The 19688-nt window shown below is 43.7% G+C and overlaps 1 non-coding gene across 1 annotated transcript; it reads left to right on the forward strand.

The window, feature by feature from the left end:
* The first annotated feature begins 16922 nt into the window (after positions 1-16922).
* Positions 16923-16998, forward strand: TRNAV-UAC (transfer RNA valine (anticodon UAC)). The gene has a single exon. It is a non-coding gene; the product is annotated as a tRNA-Val (tRNA).
* Positions 16999-19688: the final 2690 nt, after the last annotated feature.

Genomic DNA, 19688 nt, shown 5'->3' on the forward strand with positions numbered 1-19688 from the left:
GACTGGGATCCACCCGGCACGCCCACCAGGGGGTGATGCTCTGCCCTTCCTGGGCATCGCTCTGCTGCGACCAGAGCCACTCTAGCGCCTGGGGCAGAGGCCAAGGAGCCATCCCCAGCGCCCGGGCCATCTTTGCTCCAATGGAGCCTTGGCTGCAGGAGGGGAAGAGAGAGACAGAGAGGAAGGAGAGGGGGAAGGGTGGAGAAGCAGATGGGCGCCTCTCCTGTGTGCCCTGGCCAGGAATCGAACCTGGGACTTCTGCACGCCAGGCCGACGCTCTACCACTGAGCCAACCGGCCAGGGTCTGTATCTTCTTTATGTACATCTGTACAGTGTCATTAACTTTTTACAAGCACCCCAGGAGAGTGGTACGATTATGAATCCCATTTTATAGACTGAAAAAACTGAGGCACAAAAAGGTAAAAATAACTTCTCCAAGGGCCACAAAAGGCAAAACAAAATATAAACCTATGCATCTGGCTCTAGCTTTCTAGTTTTTAACCAGACTCTGTGCTGCTGATTTGAATATGTCTTCTCTCCTCTGCTTTCTTCAAGATCACACTCCCAGATTATCCACCTGCCTCCACTCCCGCCTCCTTTCCCACCTCCACTCCCGCCTCCGTTCCCACCTCCAGAATCCTCCTTCTCAAGATCCTCCCAGGGTGACCATCCATAGGCCCTGCTCACGAGCTCTCATGCCCTCACCCACCCCAAGGCCTCTTGGGGTCTTTCCCTTCCCTCAGTTTTTCTTTTTCCCAGTTATCACTGGCCTAATTATAGACAGGCTGGGGCAAAAGTAGGTTTACAATTGTGGGTACACAAAACACAGAGTTTATTCTTGTATTATTTTTTTTTTATTAATTATTGTATCATTTTCCATATGAACAACTGTCAGCCTACTTTTGCCCCACCCAGTATATAGTATATTGAGCTGATATGCTTAAATAATTTACTTTTCAGGCAGGCAGTGGGTATTCACATTTCAAAATCGGGCTGCTAGCTTAACCCAAAGGAATATATTCTACTAATAGAATAAACATCATGGAAAGGCAAGTAAGGATGATAACAACAATTTAGCTAGGCATAATGTAAAAGCTGGCATTCACTGAGTGCTTACTTTATTCATAGCCTTGTGCTAAGTGCTGTGAATAGATAATTCCACTTGATTCTCATTATAATCCTTGGTAGTTAGCGCCATCATTGTCTCTCTCTTTATAGACAGGAGAGGTTGAGTAGTTTGCCGGAGGTCCCACAGCTAATAGGCAGGAGCAGGAATTTGATTGACAACAGAGAGCCTCCTAGGACCCTTGCCCTTGAGCTTGACACAGTACTGATGAGAGTACCCCTCAAATGATACCACGCCCCCAGACCTGATTTCATCTTAATTTAGCACTGCTCAAAAACTATCTACAGAGCAGGACCATCTACAGATTTCATTCCCTGTCTATTATGGATGAATATTCCCGTAAAATGCAATAACCATGAATTACGTGATTACATGCCTGGATGTTATGCCCATGTCAGTTTGTCATGAAAGTCTCCAAATGCTTTTTCTGAATTGTTGTACTTACCCCAGTAGACTGGTCACCGGCAGTTCATGGACTGGCATCGGTTTATAGATCATGCTTTGAAAAGCCCTAGTCTAAATGCATTCTTTTTAATAGTGTGATTCCTTAAATGCATGTCTAGATGTAATTGAATTTTTATATCTCTGTAAAATTTGTCAGACCCTTTGTTCCAAATATTGGTTGTTAAATTCATAGACAATAGGCAGACCTGGAGCCAGAAAGTCTAAATTAAATTAAATTAAATTAAATTATTATGGGATTTAAATCTAATTCTTCCTATTGCACCTCTATGACCCAGAGTAACAAGCTCTCTGAGCTTCAGTTTAATCCTCAGTGAAATGGGGATGATCTTATTTACCCCCATTTACCTGGATGGATTAAGGTAAGAGTTCAGTGAGACAGGGGTACCTGGTACACAGTAGGCCCTCAATAACTTTTATTGCCTACCTACTCCCTCCCACCCTGTAGGTATCAAAGCAGACTAATGCCCAGTCTGCCTGTGGCCCTGACAAGAGGAGGATCCAGCTGGCATGCATGTTGGGGGGCTGCTAAACTCCTGTAAATGATTAACATGTGTTCTAATAACTGACTGAAGAACGCCCAGATACTTCTGATTCGGGGAAGAAGTCCACTCTTCCACCACTCCTACTGCAGATGCAGGTGGTGGGGTGGCCTGTGCACTTGGAAGGGGAAGCTCTCTTGAGCAGCAGTCTTGTATCCGGCAAAGCCATTCATTAGCCTTCCGGAGGTGGGGCCTCCCCTGACTCCTCCCACTCCACTCGCCCAGGCTCGCCTAGGGAGGATGGGGCTCTGAGCAACCGCTCAGCAGATGAAGACTGATGTCAAAATATTAGAGTCAGCACTGCTGATGTCAGCTAAACAGGCTCTTCATTTAACCCGTGGCGTCAATTGGATTGTAATTCTTCTCAGTTCTCAGCCTGAATCGAGAGGAACACATTTCTGGAGGAGCAAGTTGGCAGGCACCTCGGAGGGCTGAGAGGGTTGCCTTGTCCGGGGATCCACCAGCTCATTTTTCAGAGATTATAGGATTGGCTGGGCGGGGACATAAGGATCAACTTTTCTTTTGAAAGTGGAGGGCTAGGGCTGGCTAGGAGGTCAGGTCGTGAGCCGGGTCGCCTCCCAGTTCTGCCGCTCAGGAGCAGTGTGACATCAGGCAAGTTACTTCATCTCTTTGAACTTTGACGTCCACATGTATAAGATGGGCAGAATAACAATGCCCACCTTGTAGACTTTGCCTTGTGGATTAGGCCCTCACACTCATATATCATTGGTTGTATAAGTTTGAAGGTTCCAAAGACAGTCTTTTTCTCACAAGGCTGTGATTCGTTCCTTTGTTCATCGCCTTTCTTTGCCCCTGTGGCAGGTGTGCTGCTTGCAGTGGGGGACAAAGGTAGATGTGCTTCCCTGCTCCGCGGGGGCTGCATTTGCTGGGAGAGACGGCCGAGCAGGTCACCACACTAAGCAGTGTTAAGTGCAACCATGAGACGGGCCCTGGAGGAGCCTCTGGGCGCCAAGAGCGGGCATCAGAGTGGCATCCGATTGAGTTTGGAGGCCAGGCAGGCTCCCCTGAGAAGCAGCAGCTGGACTGAGGTGCTGCGTGAGCAGAGGTTTGGGCGGAGGAGACCGCAGACTGTACGGGGAGGAAAGAACGTGACTGAGTGTTTGCAGTTCCTGCAGAGAGAGGGGCAGGGCCACGTGCTCCGGAAGCGATGGGGCGTGAGCTTGGAGATCTTGGCTGGGCCAGGCCCTGGCTGTGGCATGCTGAGGATTTGTCTTCATCCCAGGTGACGGTGAGTGGCTGGGTGTCACGGAGATCGAGGAGTCTGGACACAGTGAGGAAAGCAGAATCTATTCCTAAGCCTGCGCTCCCAACAGTTCCGCTGTCCTCAGTCCCATGGTCCCACGGTCCCACGCCCGGGCTCTGTCCCTGCTCCCCTATCCTCTGCCTGGTGCCCTCCTTGCTCTCCAGCCCCCAGACCCACCCCAGGGCTCCTCCTCGCTGCCCCTCAGCTCTCTCCAGGGCCTTCCTTCCATCCTGCAGTCTGTCATCAAAGGCACTTCCCTTTGCCCCGGCTTCACGGTCCTTGTAGATGTGTCAGTCCTCTTGCCCTGCAGGCATTAGTCCTGGGAGAGAGTTCCTGCCTCTGTCAATTCACAAGTCGGGTGGCTAGGACACCCACCTCTCAATGCCTAATGTTTTAAAGTTTATGAAGCACTTTTACAGTTGTTCCTCTATTAGCTCCTCATGACCAACCCATAAAATAAGTAGAACAAGAATGATTACTCCTAGGCCCTGGCAGTTTGGCTCAGTGGATAGAGAGTCAGCCTGGCATGTGGAAGTCTCAGGTTCCATCCGCAGTCAGGGCACATAGGAGAAGCGACCCTCTGCTTCTCTTACCTTCCCTCCAGCCCTTTCTCTCTCCTCTCTCTAAAAACCAATAAATAAAATCTTTTTTAAAAAATGATTACTCCTGTTTGCTAGATAAGGAAACAGTTCCAGAAAAATCTGAAGACTGGTGAATTACCCTACCTATATGGTGAATGGCCCTATATGGTATATGGCTCTATACGGTATATGGCCATATAGATCGTAGGGAGCAGGATTCACACTCTGGGTCAGGTCCTGTGGCTCCAAACTCCTTGATTTTTCCCTGTGTTTACTTAGGAAATGTGTTTACATGTGTAGGATATGATCCCACTGTGTACATGCAGCAAGAGTGGCGTTTGTCACATCGTACACTGATCTTTTCTATACAAAACTGCTTCTCCACGGAGACAGCCAGCACCTCATGGAAAAGTCTGTGTCTGCTTTAATTTCCTATCTGTCACAGTGCCCGGCTCATAGTCAGAAATCTGTAAATGTTTAATGAATTGAATTCGTGAATTTATGTATAAGAGCTAGCCCAGTGGTAGATGCTCAAAAACTATTTCAGAGATTGAATGAATCAGTGAATTTTGGATCCTTCACTCTGTGACGTTGGTCAGCTCTTGCCCTTTCTCTGATCCTCAATTTTCCTGTCTCTCAAATGGGCAGGAATGATTAGGTGCATTTTGAATCTTTCTAGTGTTCTTATTCTATGACTCTGTTACCACTGTCCCTGGACTTCACTCACCTATGACAACAAAATAAGGTCATATTTTTCTTAGAGCCCAAATGATACTGTGAATCATGCTCAGATGACATAGTCTGGCTCTGACTCTTCTCACCCTACATCTTGCCCACATGCTCGACCTGAGACTCATCCTGCTGCCTGTGAGAAGGATGCATCTCACAAGAGCATAGAGTCCTGGAGCCATACGCATTCATCCCATTCTTCCCCTGGGCTTTGGAGAAAGATTTCACCTTGCATTCAATGAATTGTTTCCCACGATTATAATGAACAACAAAGAAAACCTCTTTGTTGGACATTTGCAATGAGGCTCTTAGGAAGAGCTGTTTTTGTTGGGACCTGCAGGGAGGCTGGGTCCTGAAGGGTATCAGTGTGGCCCTCTGGAGCCCAGGCCAAGAATCCAGTCTTCTTCATCTTTGGGGCTGTGATAATCCTCCGGTAGTCCACCTGGCCTCAGCCATAACCAACCCATTCTCTATCAGATGTTAAATCTTAAAGGGTTTACTTCACTCCTTCTTCCCAGAAGTCTCCTTGGCTCCTTTGTAAATTTTTTTGTGTGCAAATAAATCCCTGGGAAAGAGCTCCACCTATTGGAGTCTGTACCACCGTCTGAGCCCTGGAAAGGCATTTTCCAGAATGGGCTCCATGAACCGGGTATCAGAATCTTCAGGTTCTTGTTTAAGACTTATTGGCCTAACCCCAGAGTGGAATCTCTAAAGAAGGGTGACTGGGTTTTGCATTTAATGCATTGCGTGTTCATTACACATATGCAACATTTGGAAACCATGGTCTTAGACCCCTGTCACTACACAAAATTATAACGCTAAGTCTCTGTACTAGTCTCCTGGTGATACTTGGTTTTCAACTCTGCAGCTAAAAGGTCTACTTCAGTGGTTCATAGTCACTCACTCACTCAACAGCAGACATTTATCGAGTATCTGAAGAGCTAGACCTTGTACTAGGATCAGGGTGTCAGCAGGGAACAAGGCAGACACAGTTCCTGACCTCACTGAGCTTCCATTCTACTTGGGAGGTGAGAGATGAGAAATAAGTAAATGAAAAAAAGAACTAGACAGCAGCAGTGTGACAGACATTAGAGGGAAGAAACAGAGAGGTGACAATAAGTGACTCGGGCAGGGACAAGGAGTGCAGGCAGAGGCAGAACACCCTCTTGGAGGAAGCCATGCCGAGGTGGGCGGGACCTAAGATGGGACCTGCCAGTTCAGTATTCAGGCAGGGGAAATAGCCAGTGCAAATGTCCCCAGGAGCAACAATGTCCTTTGCCCCAGAAATAGAGGCCATTGTGGCTAGGATGTGGCTAGGATGAATGAAGGAGAGGAAGGAAGAGCAGATACCAGTTCAGTGGCACTAAGGGACTCGGAAGGCTGAAAAGTGTTAGGCACTCTCTAGCTTGAGAGAAGAAGCGAACTAACTCTGAAAAGGGAAGGGAGGGAGGCACGGAGGGAGGAGGAGGGGAGGATAGATGGGAGGATTCCTGGGGAGCATTACAAAGCTGTACAGAGCAGCGAGAGCAGAGAGTGAGCTGCCTGGGTGGGCTCCCTTAAAGAGAGATGAAGTGACTTTGTTAGCACGGAAGGTAATTAAGCCGAGAAAGTGAGCGCTGGTTCAGGAGTCAACACGGTTTATTTACGGAGATGGAGAGAAGGCCAGGATCTGGTGACAAGGTGGGAGATGAGATGAAAATAAATGTAAAAGGGGTTGGCACGCTGACTCTGTGACCTTATACTGGTCTGAGATTTAATTTTGTCCAAAGACTTCTATTAAATATGGAGAGTCTGTGGCTGCTCAAGTCATCTAATATTCTGAACAATGTCCTTGCAACAGTCAGATCATTTTTGCTCCGTACCCATGCTAAAAGCAATACTCATTTTCTAATTTTTTTTCTCTCTGGCCTCAGAAATATTGCTAGTAACCACCTTTCATCTTTTAATGAGTCCAATTTTTTTTCTCCAATAGAAAATATTACTTCTCCTGATGAGATGGTGAGGTAAGCGGTATTTTATTGTAACAGTTACATAATTACTTTATTGTAGGCAAACCTGTCCTCACTCAGCGGGTGTCATGTTATAGGTTGTACCTTTCACCTGTTTACTTTTTCTGAGTTCTTAAATGGAACACAGGCAGAGCTCTGAGCAGAATGTCAACACTTACAGTAAATTACAGGGGTGGTCTTTTAGTGAGAGGGCCCAGGGGCTAACCTGAGACAGTGGAAGTGATTTTTGTTTGAGCTTATTTATTACGGGATAGTTTGTATACAGATCATTAAAATGTTGCACCTGAAATCTCAGCTGTATTGATATGTAGAGGAACCCTCTGGTAGAAAGCACTTCAAATAATATAACCAGCTCAGGTGAATCAGGCAGGCCTCATGAAGGCGGTAGACTTTCAAGGAAACAGTTTCAAACCCAAATGTTTACAGGTGCCAAGCAGGTAACTGAGATGTGTGAACCAGGGTTCACTCTGTCTCTACCCCCACTCATACCTTTGGTAGACGTATAGGTACAAAACTTTTTGATTTCCTTTTAACTCCTATTATATAAAACAATAACTGGTGCTTGGTCTTAGTGCGTGGGACAACAGGGAGTGGTGGAGACTGTGGCAAATGAGATATTTCCAGCTCTGATAAAAGGGGCAGTCTTCATGCCTAGAGGTGATATCAACCTAGTATTGCTAGATTATGCTATTTCTTTTTCTTTCTTTTCTTTTTCCCCCTTTTTTTGTCATTGCTCAGACATTATTTAATACAATATTTATTAAATAACTTAGTCAATATAACACACTGGAAATTTTATCAATCAAGTAAAAAGTTAGCAGACAGATTTTAGTAATACTATAGAAAACTTACTTTAAATCCTTAAAGAAAATAGGAGAAAATCTTACATGAAAGATGAATAAATGTATTAAAAACAGACTCGTAATTTAAAGTCAAATCAGAAGCCTTTACTAGCCAATTATTTCTTTGATTTATTGCATAACTTTCCTGAATTATTATTTTAAGTGACACAATTGTCAATATAATCCAGGAATTGAAGAATCATAGTGATGAAAATAGACCTACTTTTCATACAATGATTTTTTCATTAAAAAGAGACTAAATTAGTGGTGGGATTCAGCTGGTTCACACCGGTTCGGCAGAATCAATATCTAATTTTTGTTGAGTTCGGTGAAACGCTTGTTAAAATGGCACTTGTAATCAGGGTTCTCTCTAAGGTGGGCACCTGGGCAGCAGCCCAATGTGGAAATCACAGATTTACATTCCTTACTCTTTTTTAACATTCATCTGTGCAACAGCATATTCTAACCGCCCGTAGTAATGTTCATTCAGTCCATAGGTGGAAAAAAATTGCAGGTAAGGACGCCAATCAAGAAGCAATATGGAGGCCCTGGCCGGTTGGCTCAGTGGTAGAGCGTCGGCCTGGCGTGCCGAAGTCCCAGGTTCGATTCCCGGCCAGGGCACACAGGAGAAGTGCCCATCTGCTTCTCCACCCCTCCCTCTCTCCTTCCTCTCTGTCTCTCTCTTCCCCTCCTACAGCCAAGGCTCCATTGGAGCAAAGATGGCCGGGCGCTGGGGATGGCCCCATGGCCTCTGCCTCAGGCACTAGACTGGCTCTGGTTGCAACAGAGCAATGCCCCAGATGGGCAGAGCATCGCCCCCTGGTGGGCGTGCCGGGTGGATCCCGGTCGGGCGCATGCGGGAGTCTGTCTGACTGCCTCCCCATTTCCAGCTTCAGAAAAATACAAAAGAAAAAAAAAAAGAAGCAATATGGAAATATCTTAAATAGCAGTTTTATTGATTTTTTGTCAGGTATTATTTAATATTTTTTCATTAATATTTTAAAATTCTTATAACAATCTAGTTCTGTGTACCTCTTTTATTATTCTTATTTAAGTATTAAATGCATGAAGTAATAAACTATCTTTCAGCATATCATTTTTTAAAATACATATATATTTAAAACCATCAGCAAGGCAGAGAAGTGGTTGTTAAATTATTTGAATCCCACCGCTGGGCTAAAGTATATATGACCGTTTTATAAAAGGAATCAGAAATGGTCAATTGGTCATGGATAATTGCAGCAAATGGTAATAGGCTAAGACAAAACAGAATTTTTACATAAAGCACTTTATTTTTTTTTTCCCTTCTTGTTGAATTTACTGGAGTAATACTGGTTAACAAAATTATACGGGTTTCACGTGCACAGTTCCACAACACATCATCTATATGTGTAAACACAGCTGTACTTGTGTGTTTACTTCCCCAAGTGAAGTCTCCATCCATCACCATTTATCCACTCTGTACCCTCCTGCCCACCCCTACCCCCGTCACCCCCTTCCCGGCAATCACCGCACCAGATCATGCCATTTCATCTAAGGGAAGCTGGAATCCTGGATTTTCTTTTTTATGTGAACCATCCATTCTTTTTAGATTAACAATTAATTCGAACATTTTATGATTCCATTTAAGGCCACCAGTGTGTGGGGCAAATGCGACACCCCGTAGGACAGTGTCGCCCTCTTGCGTCCAGCTGTACCCCCCAGTCCAGGGAAAAGAACTGGGCTTCTCCGGTTCACCATCCTCTTTTTTTTTCTTCCTCCACCTGCAATCTTAGCTTAGTGGAAATTTGGAAGAAAATCAAACAAATTATGTTTATGAGATCAAACACAAGTTCTTGCTAGATATTAGAATTTCCAAGAAAGGTCAGATTTGGAGTCTGATAAAACGTTGTCTCTATTACTCATTCTCGAAGGAGCCTGCTTTTATTCACAGCCGCGGCTCTAACTTAGTTTTGAAAAATACCTCCAGCTCCAAGAAGAGATATTTTATGTGACACGGTAGCAAAACTCGGATATTTTCCTATTTAGATTTATGGCCAGTTTCTGCCCTGGAAAAGGCGGCTGCTGGCTCCATCAGGGCAGTGGTGAATTGTCTCTGACAGCAATGAATTCACTCAACGTACTCTTAAACCTTCCCAATTACGGGCTTTTTCCTGCGCCTCGGAGGACATTAATCATGGATCCAGGGAAAGACTTATTATGACCTTCTTTTTGTATCAATTTCAGATATATCCTGCGTGTGAAAAAGCTGTCTGTAGGTGTGTCCAGCATTCTCCATGAGAATTTAGGCAAATCAAACAAGAAGTGGCAGGTTGAGAAAGGAAATGTGAACCTTTAAGGGAGGAGCCATACCGTTCCTAGTTACCTGAGGTGGATGCAGTCTCTGTGGGAAAGAGAGCAAGAGAAGCAAAAAGGGAGAGAGTTCTGCCTGTCTTTTCAACCTCAATGGTATTTGCTTTAGTTCAGTTTGTTTAGGTGCCAACCTGCTCCCAAGGTGAACATCTTATAGAAACTATGGAGTTTAAGATTGTACACTTCAAAAAAAAAATGACCCATAGTTACAAGTCAAGTACATCATTTGAGGCCTCACTGGGGAAGCCTGGCTAGTACACAAGCTATTCCTTACGTGGAATAAGCCTTAGTAAGAGACGAAATTCTGGTACCCACTGGGACTCCTTCCTGAGATGTTGTTCAAGGATAGACTTGACCTTGTACGTTTTTTCGCTTTGTATGCTGACTGGAGCACCCACCCTCTGAGTGAGATATTATCTGCAGTGTACTCCGTCATTCTCCACCATTATCATCATCACGATAACCTCCACCATCACTGTTCCTGTGCCCGCAGCAGACGGCCCCATCCGCATCTCTATTGGAAAAGTGGATGGAGAAACTTAGGTTGATCCACTGGAGCATTAAAAAATAGAGAATGATATGAGGGATGATTTTCTTGACTCCTAAGCTCTCCTACCCCGTTTTTATTCCCCACTGAGCATGAGCACCACGGTAAGTGCTGACCATTTACAGGGACACTTTTCTTCCCCAGCGAGCACGCCAAACACATCAGGACATCATAACTCTTTATTTCCCAAAGGCCTGTCACAGATGGAAGTAACCACCTAGTAGGTGTTGGAATAGAATTCAAAGTGCTCTTTTTATTTTTTCAGGAAAATATACTAGGCCTTCTTTTTTTAAAGCAGTGATTGGGAAAGGGTACCCAGAAGAGAAAAATTGAAAGGGAAGAAGTGGAATTTACATGGGGAACCAGAAAGCAAGTTCCATTGCACCTAGTTCTTCAAAGTATTAGGCAACCATTAGCAGTTACTTGAATACGTACTATCTGCTCAGTTTGATGTCAAGTGCAGTGTAAGACTATGAAGCTAGCCACACACCTGACGATCTAAGAGAATAAAAAGGCATGTCCAGTGTGTAGTGGAGTCATTATTTACCTAGTTTTTTAGAGCTTGAAAAGCATTTAAAATACATTATCTTACTTGACTCACTCAATTCCTTTAAGACAAAGATTATGATGCTAATCTGGTAGACAAGGAAGTAGAGGCCTAGTAAGATATTTTTGTCCAGCTAGTCAATGGCTTAGCCTGGTGTGGAACGTGGACATTTTGACTCCAGACTCTTAACCTGGAAATTTCAGAGAAAGCTTAAGTGATAGGGTTGAAAGAATTCTCCATCGGGTCTCTCAGATTGTTTGATGTCTTGCAAACAGTGAAACCGGCTGCCTTTGTTCCAGACCCTTTTTTCAAGGATGTTTGTAGAACAAAGAACCTTGAAAAGTAGAGATTGTGTCCTTCCCAGGAATTGAAGAAAGGTTTGTTTATTGTCTAGTACAATAAAGACAATGCCTTCCTCTTCAGCCCAGGGTCAGCCCCATTATAAAAGATTTGAGTTCCCTAAAAACCATTCTTTATAGATTGAAGGGATATAAATTCTACAATCCAACCCCATTTCAAACAAAATAATCATCTTTATTGAGAGCTAATTTAAGTACAGTAAAATTTACCAATCTTAAATATGCAATTTGATGAGTTTCAACAAATGTATAAGGTAATTTAACTACCAGTACAATTAATGTATAGAATAGTTTCTTCTCTCTCAAAAGTTTCATCTTCATCTTCTGCAATTAATTTCCTCTCCCAAATAGCTTGTTCCTGGCAACCACAGACATTATTAGGTTTCTAACTCTATAGTTTCCTTTTCTAGGATTTCATAGGGATAGAATGATACAGTGTATGGTCCTTTATGTCTGGTCACTTAGCATGGCGTGTTGGAGTTACACCCATGTTGTAGATCACTAGTTGTGGATCAGCAGTTCATTCCTTTTTATGGCTGAGTAATAGTATATGCATGCACATGCACTGTGTCCATTGACCATTTATCCACCGTGAGACATTCAGACTGTTGCCCATGTTTGGACAGAAAGCTGCTGTATAGAAACATGGAGATTTCTGTGTAAGCCTAATTTTTTGTTGTTGTTGTTTGTTTCCTCTTGGGTAAATTTGGAGTAGGATAACTGGGTTATATGGTAAATATATGTTTAAATTTATTTTTTTTTAAAAAGGCCAAACTGTGGTTCAGTGACTATGTAACAGGTATGCGTTCCCACTAGCAATATATGAGTATTCCAGTTATTTCTCATCTTCACCAACACTGCACGGATCATCTTTCAGCTGCCACCCTTCTAGGGGGTATTCAATGCTATCTTATTGTGTGGTGGGGTTTTTTTTTAAGTGAGAAGAGGGGAAATAGACTCCCTCTTGTGCCTCAACCAGGATCTACCCAGCAATGTCCATCTGGGGCCAATGCTCGAACCAATCAAGCCACTGGCTACAGGAGGGGAAGAGAGAAAGTAGGGGGAGAGAGAGGGAAAGAGAAGCAGAGGGTCGCATCTAATGTGTGCCCTAACCAGGAATTGAACCCAGGATGTCTGCATGCCAGGCCGATGCTCAATCCATGGAGCCAACTGGCCAGGGCCTCATTGTGGTTTTAATTTTCATTTCCCTAGTGACTAATGATGTTGAACATGCTTTCCATATACTTATTTGCCATCTATAGATCTTCTTTGGTGAGGTGTCTAATCAAATTCTATGCTTATTTTAAAAATACTGTCTTGTTCTTGAGTTGTTAAAAATATTTTTATATATTCTAGAATTAGACTCTTTATCTATTTTGCAATTATTTTTTTCCCTAGTCTTTGGTGTGTCTTCCATTTTCTTTTTTTTTCTTTTTTGGTAGTTTTCCAAAGTGAGAAGTGGGGGGAGGCAGACGGACAGAATCCCACATGTGCGCCCGACCAGGATCCACCCGGCACATGCCCACCAGGGGGCCATGCTCGACCCCACTGGGATGTTGGTTCACCACAATCGGAGCTACTCTAGCACCTGAGGCAGAGTCCATGAAGCCATCCTCAGTGCCTGGGCCAACTTTGCTCCAATGGAGCCTTGGCTGCAGGAAGGGAAGAGAGAGATAGAGAGAAAGGAGAGGGGGAAGGGTGGAGAAGCAGATTGGCACTTCTCCTGTGTGCCCTGGCCGGGAATCCATTTTCTTTACAGAATCTTTTAAAGAGGAAAAATTGTGACTTTGATGATGTCCAATTCATTGGTGTTGTATGCCTCATCTCTTTGTACTTTTTCATTATCTATTTTTTTTTTTAAATTGCCTAATCCAAGACTGCTTGTATTTCCCTCTCTGTTTTCCTTTATAAATGTTATAAGTTCAGCTTTTACATTTAGGTCTATGATCCATTTCAGGTTATATATATGTATTTACATGTAGCTGCTAAGGGTTAAGTTTCATTATTTTTGATTCCAGTAGTTTCAGTGACATTTGTTGGAAACATTTTTCCCCATTGAATTCCTTGGTGATTTTGTTAGTGTACCCTATCTCCCAACCCAGTTTTCCTCCCCTCTGCCCTTCATTGCCTCATGATCCCATCTTTTCCCGAGCTCTGACCCTTGCTCAGTTCCCCTAAGGGAGAAGAGAGTGAAAAGGTAGTGACATGTTTTGTTTTGTTTTTGACAGAGAGAGAGAGACATAGAGAGGGACAGATAGGGACAGACAGACAGGAAGGGAGAGAGATGAGAGGCATCAACTCATAGTTGTGGCTCCTCAGTTGTTCATTGATTGCTTTCTCACATGTGCCTTGACCAGATGGCTTCAGCAGAGCTAGTGACCCCTTACTCAAGCCAGTGACCTTTGGCTTCAAGTCAGTGACCTTTGGGATCAAGCCAGCGACCATGGGGTCATGTCTATGATCCCATGCCCAAGGCATCAACCTTGCGCTCAAGCCAGATGAGCCCATGCTCAAGCCACAACCTCAGTGTGTTGAACCTGGGTCCTCCATGTCCTGATTCAGCATTCTATATCCACTGTGCCACTGCCTGGTCAGGCTGTAGTGACATGTTTTTATGTTAATAATTAATGAGATGTTTTTCATCCTACTCATTCACATTCTGTCTGATTTAATATAAAACAATGTATTTTTACTCCAACCCCTTTCTTAAGCCCCCTCAATGTCTAAGTAAACTTGATACTCTAGGAAAACAAGTCCCATCCATTTTCCATATATCCCTGGGTGTGTACCTCAAATGAATGGACCGGTGCAAATCAGAAATGCTTATTGCTCCACGAGGAGCCGAGCCAGTGGTGCCATATGGTAGGCTGGCCGGTACACTCTCCAGAGTCACACCTGGGGAGTTTTCTTTGGCTTCCGTCCTTAGCCAGAACTTCTCTGATAGGAACAGATGGCTGGTACAATATGGAGAAAACAGTCACACGAGCCTGCTTCTGTTTCCTAAACTTCCTTTCCGTAGTCAGCAAACATGAAATTCGGGACATCTGACAAATCAACAGACGCAGGTTTCTCCAATATGCATTCTCTCTCATGCCGTCTCTCCTCTCTGGAATTACTGTTTTAACCAGAAGGACTCCCAGAGACTTCGCGGTCTTCCTTTCCAGTAGCTGGAATGCCAGTCACGTGGATGGCAGGAATCCAGCCATAGAAAGAACATCCCAAAACGTCCCTTCGTTCAAATGTAGGCTTCTAGCTGAACAATATGTTGCTTAAAATAGGTACCTTAACCGGGCTTCGTTCAGATTCCACTGCCGTTGTCGTTTTGTGGTTCTTTACGCATAAGCTTTTAGTGTAATCTCTCCATCCTAACTTTGAAAACACAACCAAAATGTTGATTGTTTTGTGCTCTTGTGGAGAACACATGCATGTTTATATGTGTGTATGTGTGTTTGGTCAGGTGGATGGGGATGGGGTAATAAAACCATATATTATTGAAAAGATTGGGAAAATTGTAATTAGCAAACCTGGAAGGAAAAAACAGGGGGAAGGGTCATATATCATTTAGAAATGTATTGTGTATATTATGTGCCGAGGAAGTTGATTTAGTCACTCCTCCAGACTTGTGGTAACACTTTCCTCTCTCCCCCCCACCAAGTAAAGAAAAAGAGCATCAGTGTTGTATAGTTCATGGAGTCTCATGCATTGACAATTTATTGTACTTAACTGCTAAATACAGTACACTCTCAGCTAACAAAAGGGCTCAAAGAATAGCACTGTAGTTATTTTGCTTTTCTGATTGAGGGTTTAACCAGAATCTACCTCTTCAGCTTTTGTTGCAAAAGACTTCTCAAATGTGTGACTATGTTTCCCTGACTTAATAATTCTAGGGAATCCAAGTCTGTTCTCATGATTCAGGATCTGATGACTTCAAGGTCATTTGGGAAATGCGTTTCCTTCTTTAAGGCTGTAACAGTAGTGGGGAAATTGTGGGAGTTCCATTGAGTGAGTAAGAGCTGTAGCCCTCGGTTTCCTGTCAGAAATGGACTGCATTGCATAGAGCCTCCAGCTTAGCTTCTTCTTCATCACACACGGCTGGAAGTTTTAAAGATTGTATTTCCAAATCACCACCCGATCGTAGGAGGAAGTTATTATCAACCTCATTGTATACATGTATAACCTAAGGCTGAGGAGGCTGAGCATCCCGCCCAAGGTCATAGAATGAACACCAAACAGAGCCAGCAGCAAATCCAACACCCATACTTTCCCCCTATTGTATACTGCTAGCAGACTAAAGGGGGCCATTTGCCCAAACACATCAAGGTCCAGTAAGATACAAATAGAAGTTTACAGCCGAGGAAGGAAGGGTTTATTTTCAGGAAGTAGCCAACACTAGAGTCACAGGTGAGCTAATACTCGAAGACCTGGCTCTGGATAGCTCCCAGGGGATGGGTTATATAGGGGGAAAAAGTCATTAATCATGGTCACGAAGGGCGATAGCAGAAAAATAATTCATCATAAGGGAGTTAGGGTCACGGTCAGGGTCACGGTCAGGGTCATGACCTTGACTGATTGGTCTGTGTTAGGGGAAGGGGTAGTTGATCAAGTGCATCTGGTCCTAATGTCACCTATGGAGTCACTTCATTTGGTTTCCCTGCTTTTCTGGGCCTGGCACTGAAACACAGCTGAAGCCTATATGTTATCTCTAGTTTGGCCAAAACTCAGTCTCTGTGGTCAGCAGACCTGAGGCTTTGTTGCTACGAGTATCTGATGCCGCTCAGAAACCCATTGTCCTGTGGGCTTAATGATTAAGGGAGTGGACATGCAAGAGAGTAGGAGCCAGGTGAGTCAGGATGCTGGGTGAGGCCAGGTCATATTAAAGAAATGAAGTTTCTACACAGTTAGCAACACTTCTTACCACTGGGCCCAAAGTTGTCAAATTTCGTTGATTCTACAACTTTGCTTTTCTTTGCATCGGGCTCCTGTGTCCTGAAAGCTTCTGAGTTCAGCTTGCCCTCTTTGGGTGATACGGTATATCATCATATTACAGATTGTCCCCACCTAAGGGCTGCTACCTCAGGGTCAGGTGTCAGCTGAGTCTATCCAAGTCTTCTTACTCTGGGAGGCAGTTGCTCAGAAAGGCTCTCCTAGTTCATCAGGACAAAGTGTGCTACAGGCACAGGAAGGATTTAGTAGTCCATGGCCTCCTGATATCAGTTGCTCCAGAAAAGTAAACTTGAATCCATTGTCTCTTCCCATCTCCTCATCAGAGCAGACTTCTATAATTTATTTAGCATGTTCCTGAGCAGCAACTTACAAGCATGCAAGAGCTATTTTGGTTGGCTCATTTATCTGTACTGTAAAAATAACTACCTTCTGTGTTAAAAGGCACAGCATTGAGTCTTGCCCCATGGCCGTGCCTTCCTTTAGAGGTCCCGAAGCTGACTATTAATGTTTGTTCCCTGCTTTGGGCTTCTTTTGGGGAGTTGTCAAATAGTTTGCGAAGCAAGGACTAGGAGACTAGGAGTTTATTTCTCATCTTGGTTTAAAAGTATTGTTATCTTGGCCTTGGCCGGTTGGCTCAGCGGTAGAGCGTCGGCCTTACATGCGGGGGACCCGGGTTCGATTCCCAGCCAGGGCACATAGGAGAAGCGCCCATTTGCTTCTCCACCCCCCCCCTCCTTCCTCTCTGTCTCTCTCTACCCCTCCCGCAGCCGAGGCTCCATTGGAGCAAAGATGGCCCGGGCGCTGGGGATGGCTCCTTGGCCCCTGCCCCAGGCGCTAGAGTGGCTCTGGTCAAGGCAGCGCGACGCCCCTGAGGGGCAGAGCATCGCCCCCTGGTGGGCAGAGCGTCGCCCCTGGTGGGCGTTCCAGGTGGATCCCGGTCAGGCGCATGCAGGAGTCTGTCTGACTGTCTCTCCCCGTTTCCAGCTTCAGAAAAATACAAAAAAAAAAAAAAAGTATTGTTATCTTTATTGTGGAAAACTCAGAACAAAGAATTATAGAGAAAACAAAGTAATTGTTTTAAAATGCAAATCTAGTCATATCAGTCTGCTTCTTAAATTAAGACACTTCAGTGGTTTCTAGTCACACTTAGAAAAAAATCCAAACTCCTTTTTCTTGCTTACAGTGTTCTGAACATTTGTGGGTTTTATTACCTTTTGATGCATTTTTATATCGTCAAGAGCACCATTTCATAAACACTTCACTGTTTCACTAAAAGAAGAACTGAAAACATCATTGTCTGTTGTAACTTGATTGCATTATAGGTATATATCATAACACCCGTTAACTTCAAGTTGAACAGTTGGGTTGTTTTCAGTTATTTTCTTTTATAAAGAGCACCGCGAGGAACATCTTTGTGTATATTTATAGCCATTTTCAGATTGGAAAGACTCTTTGTAACAATTAGGAAACTGAGCATTTAAATGGGATAATGGATGAAAACACTTAACTGTACTTACATGTACATTATCATAATGAATGCAAATTACTCTCACTTTAGAGTCAGTTTATTCCAGCACCAAGTTTAGAAATAAATTGGCCACCTCACAGTGACTGAGATCTAACCCTCTAACCAGTATGCCCTCCCCCTCCCCGATCTTGCAGTTTATGATTATAAATGACACTGATCCAAGGTTTGCGATGGCATGACTGTTCTTGCGGTGGCCTGTGTCCATAACCTCTGAGGACCATCCCGGCAGTCCCTTCCTCCTTTACATCAGAGGCTCTGTGGCCGTCAACACCCACTGAGCGGGGGCATCATCTTTGGGGAAACATCCCAGGAGCACACTTATATGACTCTCACCCACAGTCTCAGGGGAAGGTGTTATGAAAACACACTGCTCACAAAAATTAGGAGATATTTCAAAATGAATGAATGTGAAGAAATAAAAAAAAAGAAGCATTTGATTTCTTTTTATTAAAGCAAAGGACAAGTCAAAGAAGGTTGTTGGATTATGCAAATGAGATGCAAAACCAACTTTTATTTTATTGGTGAAAATGCAGTATACAAAAGGCTGAAAGTGCTGGAGTATCTGCACGTTCCCTGATCACCTAATTTTTGTGAGCAGTGTAGATCAGTGGTCCCCAACCCCGGGCTGCGGACCGGTACCAGTCCGTGGGCCATTTGGTACCGGTCCACAGAGAAAGAATAAATAACTTATATTATTTCTGTTTTATTTATATTTAAGTCTGAATGATGTTTTGTTTTTAAAAAATGACCAGATTCCCTCTGTTACATCCGTCTAAGACTCACTCTTGACGCTTGTCTCTGTCACGTGATACATTTATCCGTCCCACCCTAAAGGCCGGTCAGTGAAAATATTTTCTGACATTAAACCGGTCCGTGGCCTAAAAAAGGTTGGGGACCACTGGTGTAGATGATCTTATCCTTCAGCCGATGCCTTGAGAGAAGCCAGAGGTTTTCCTCGTTCTACTTATGAATATCTCTAAATGGGAGCCCTGTGAGAGTGTGTTTACATTTGACAGGGTCAGGAAAGGATGGAAAGGGAAAAAGTTGTAGGTTGTCTTTTAAAAATCCTATTCCTTTGCAATTTGGATACACAACTTAATCTTTAGGTTTTAAAGTTATTCTGTTTGGAAAACACTCCCTCCAATAGTAAGGGAGGGGAATGTTCTTATGATAGGAAGGAAATGTTTGGGGAAGGGAAGTTTCCAAAACGTTAACGGGGGAACATGATTGGTAACTGAGGGCAAAAAGAAGAACCGAGGTCCCTCTAGCCACAATCTGAGGTAGTGTTCTCAGTCCCCTCTTTCTGCTTCTGCGTCCTGCATCTAACATCCCAAACTCAGACATGTACATGGTCCAGGCTGATGGCATCCTGTAGGCAGCCAGGTTGAGAGAGGAGACAGGAAGGAGGTTCTTAAGTAACCTGTCTGCAAGCAGAGATGCGTGTAGATATAGTCATATATGTACAAAGTATGTGTGTACCATATGTTACTCAACCTGGTTTATAAATCACTAGAATGCCCTCAAGTTTTTAGCCTAGGGATCAGCTTATGCAAGAAAGCAGTTTGTGTTGCTTTTAACAGAATGCTTTGTCTCTTGATCAGAAACATTTGTATTTGAATTAATATCTCATTTTAGGCTTTCTTCAAGAACAATGGAGATATAGATAGGGATACCTATTAACATCTTGCACAAGGTTTGTGGCTCACATTTGGAAATTGCAAAATGTTTTATTTTGTTTTTTCAAAGTTAGGATCCTTATACACATATCCGTGTAAAAATGGAAATACAAGCATCTTTTGCTTAGTGTCAGATCAGTAATCTATTCTTGAAAAATCCAATGTTGTCTACAAAAACAC

Source organism: Saccopteryx leptura, chromosome 6, assembly GCF_036850995.1.
Source record: "Saccopteryx leptura isolate mSacLep1 chromosome 6, mSacLep1_pri_phased_curated, whole genome shotgun sequence".
Taxonomy (NCBI): domain Eukaryota; kingdom Metazoa; phylum Chordata; class Mammalia; order Chiroptera; family Emballonuridae; genus Saccopteryx; species Saccopteryx leptura.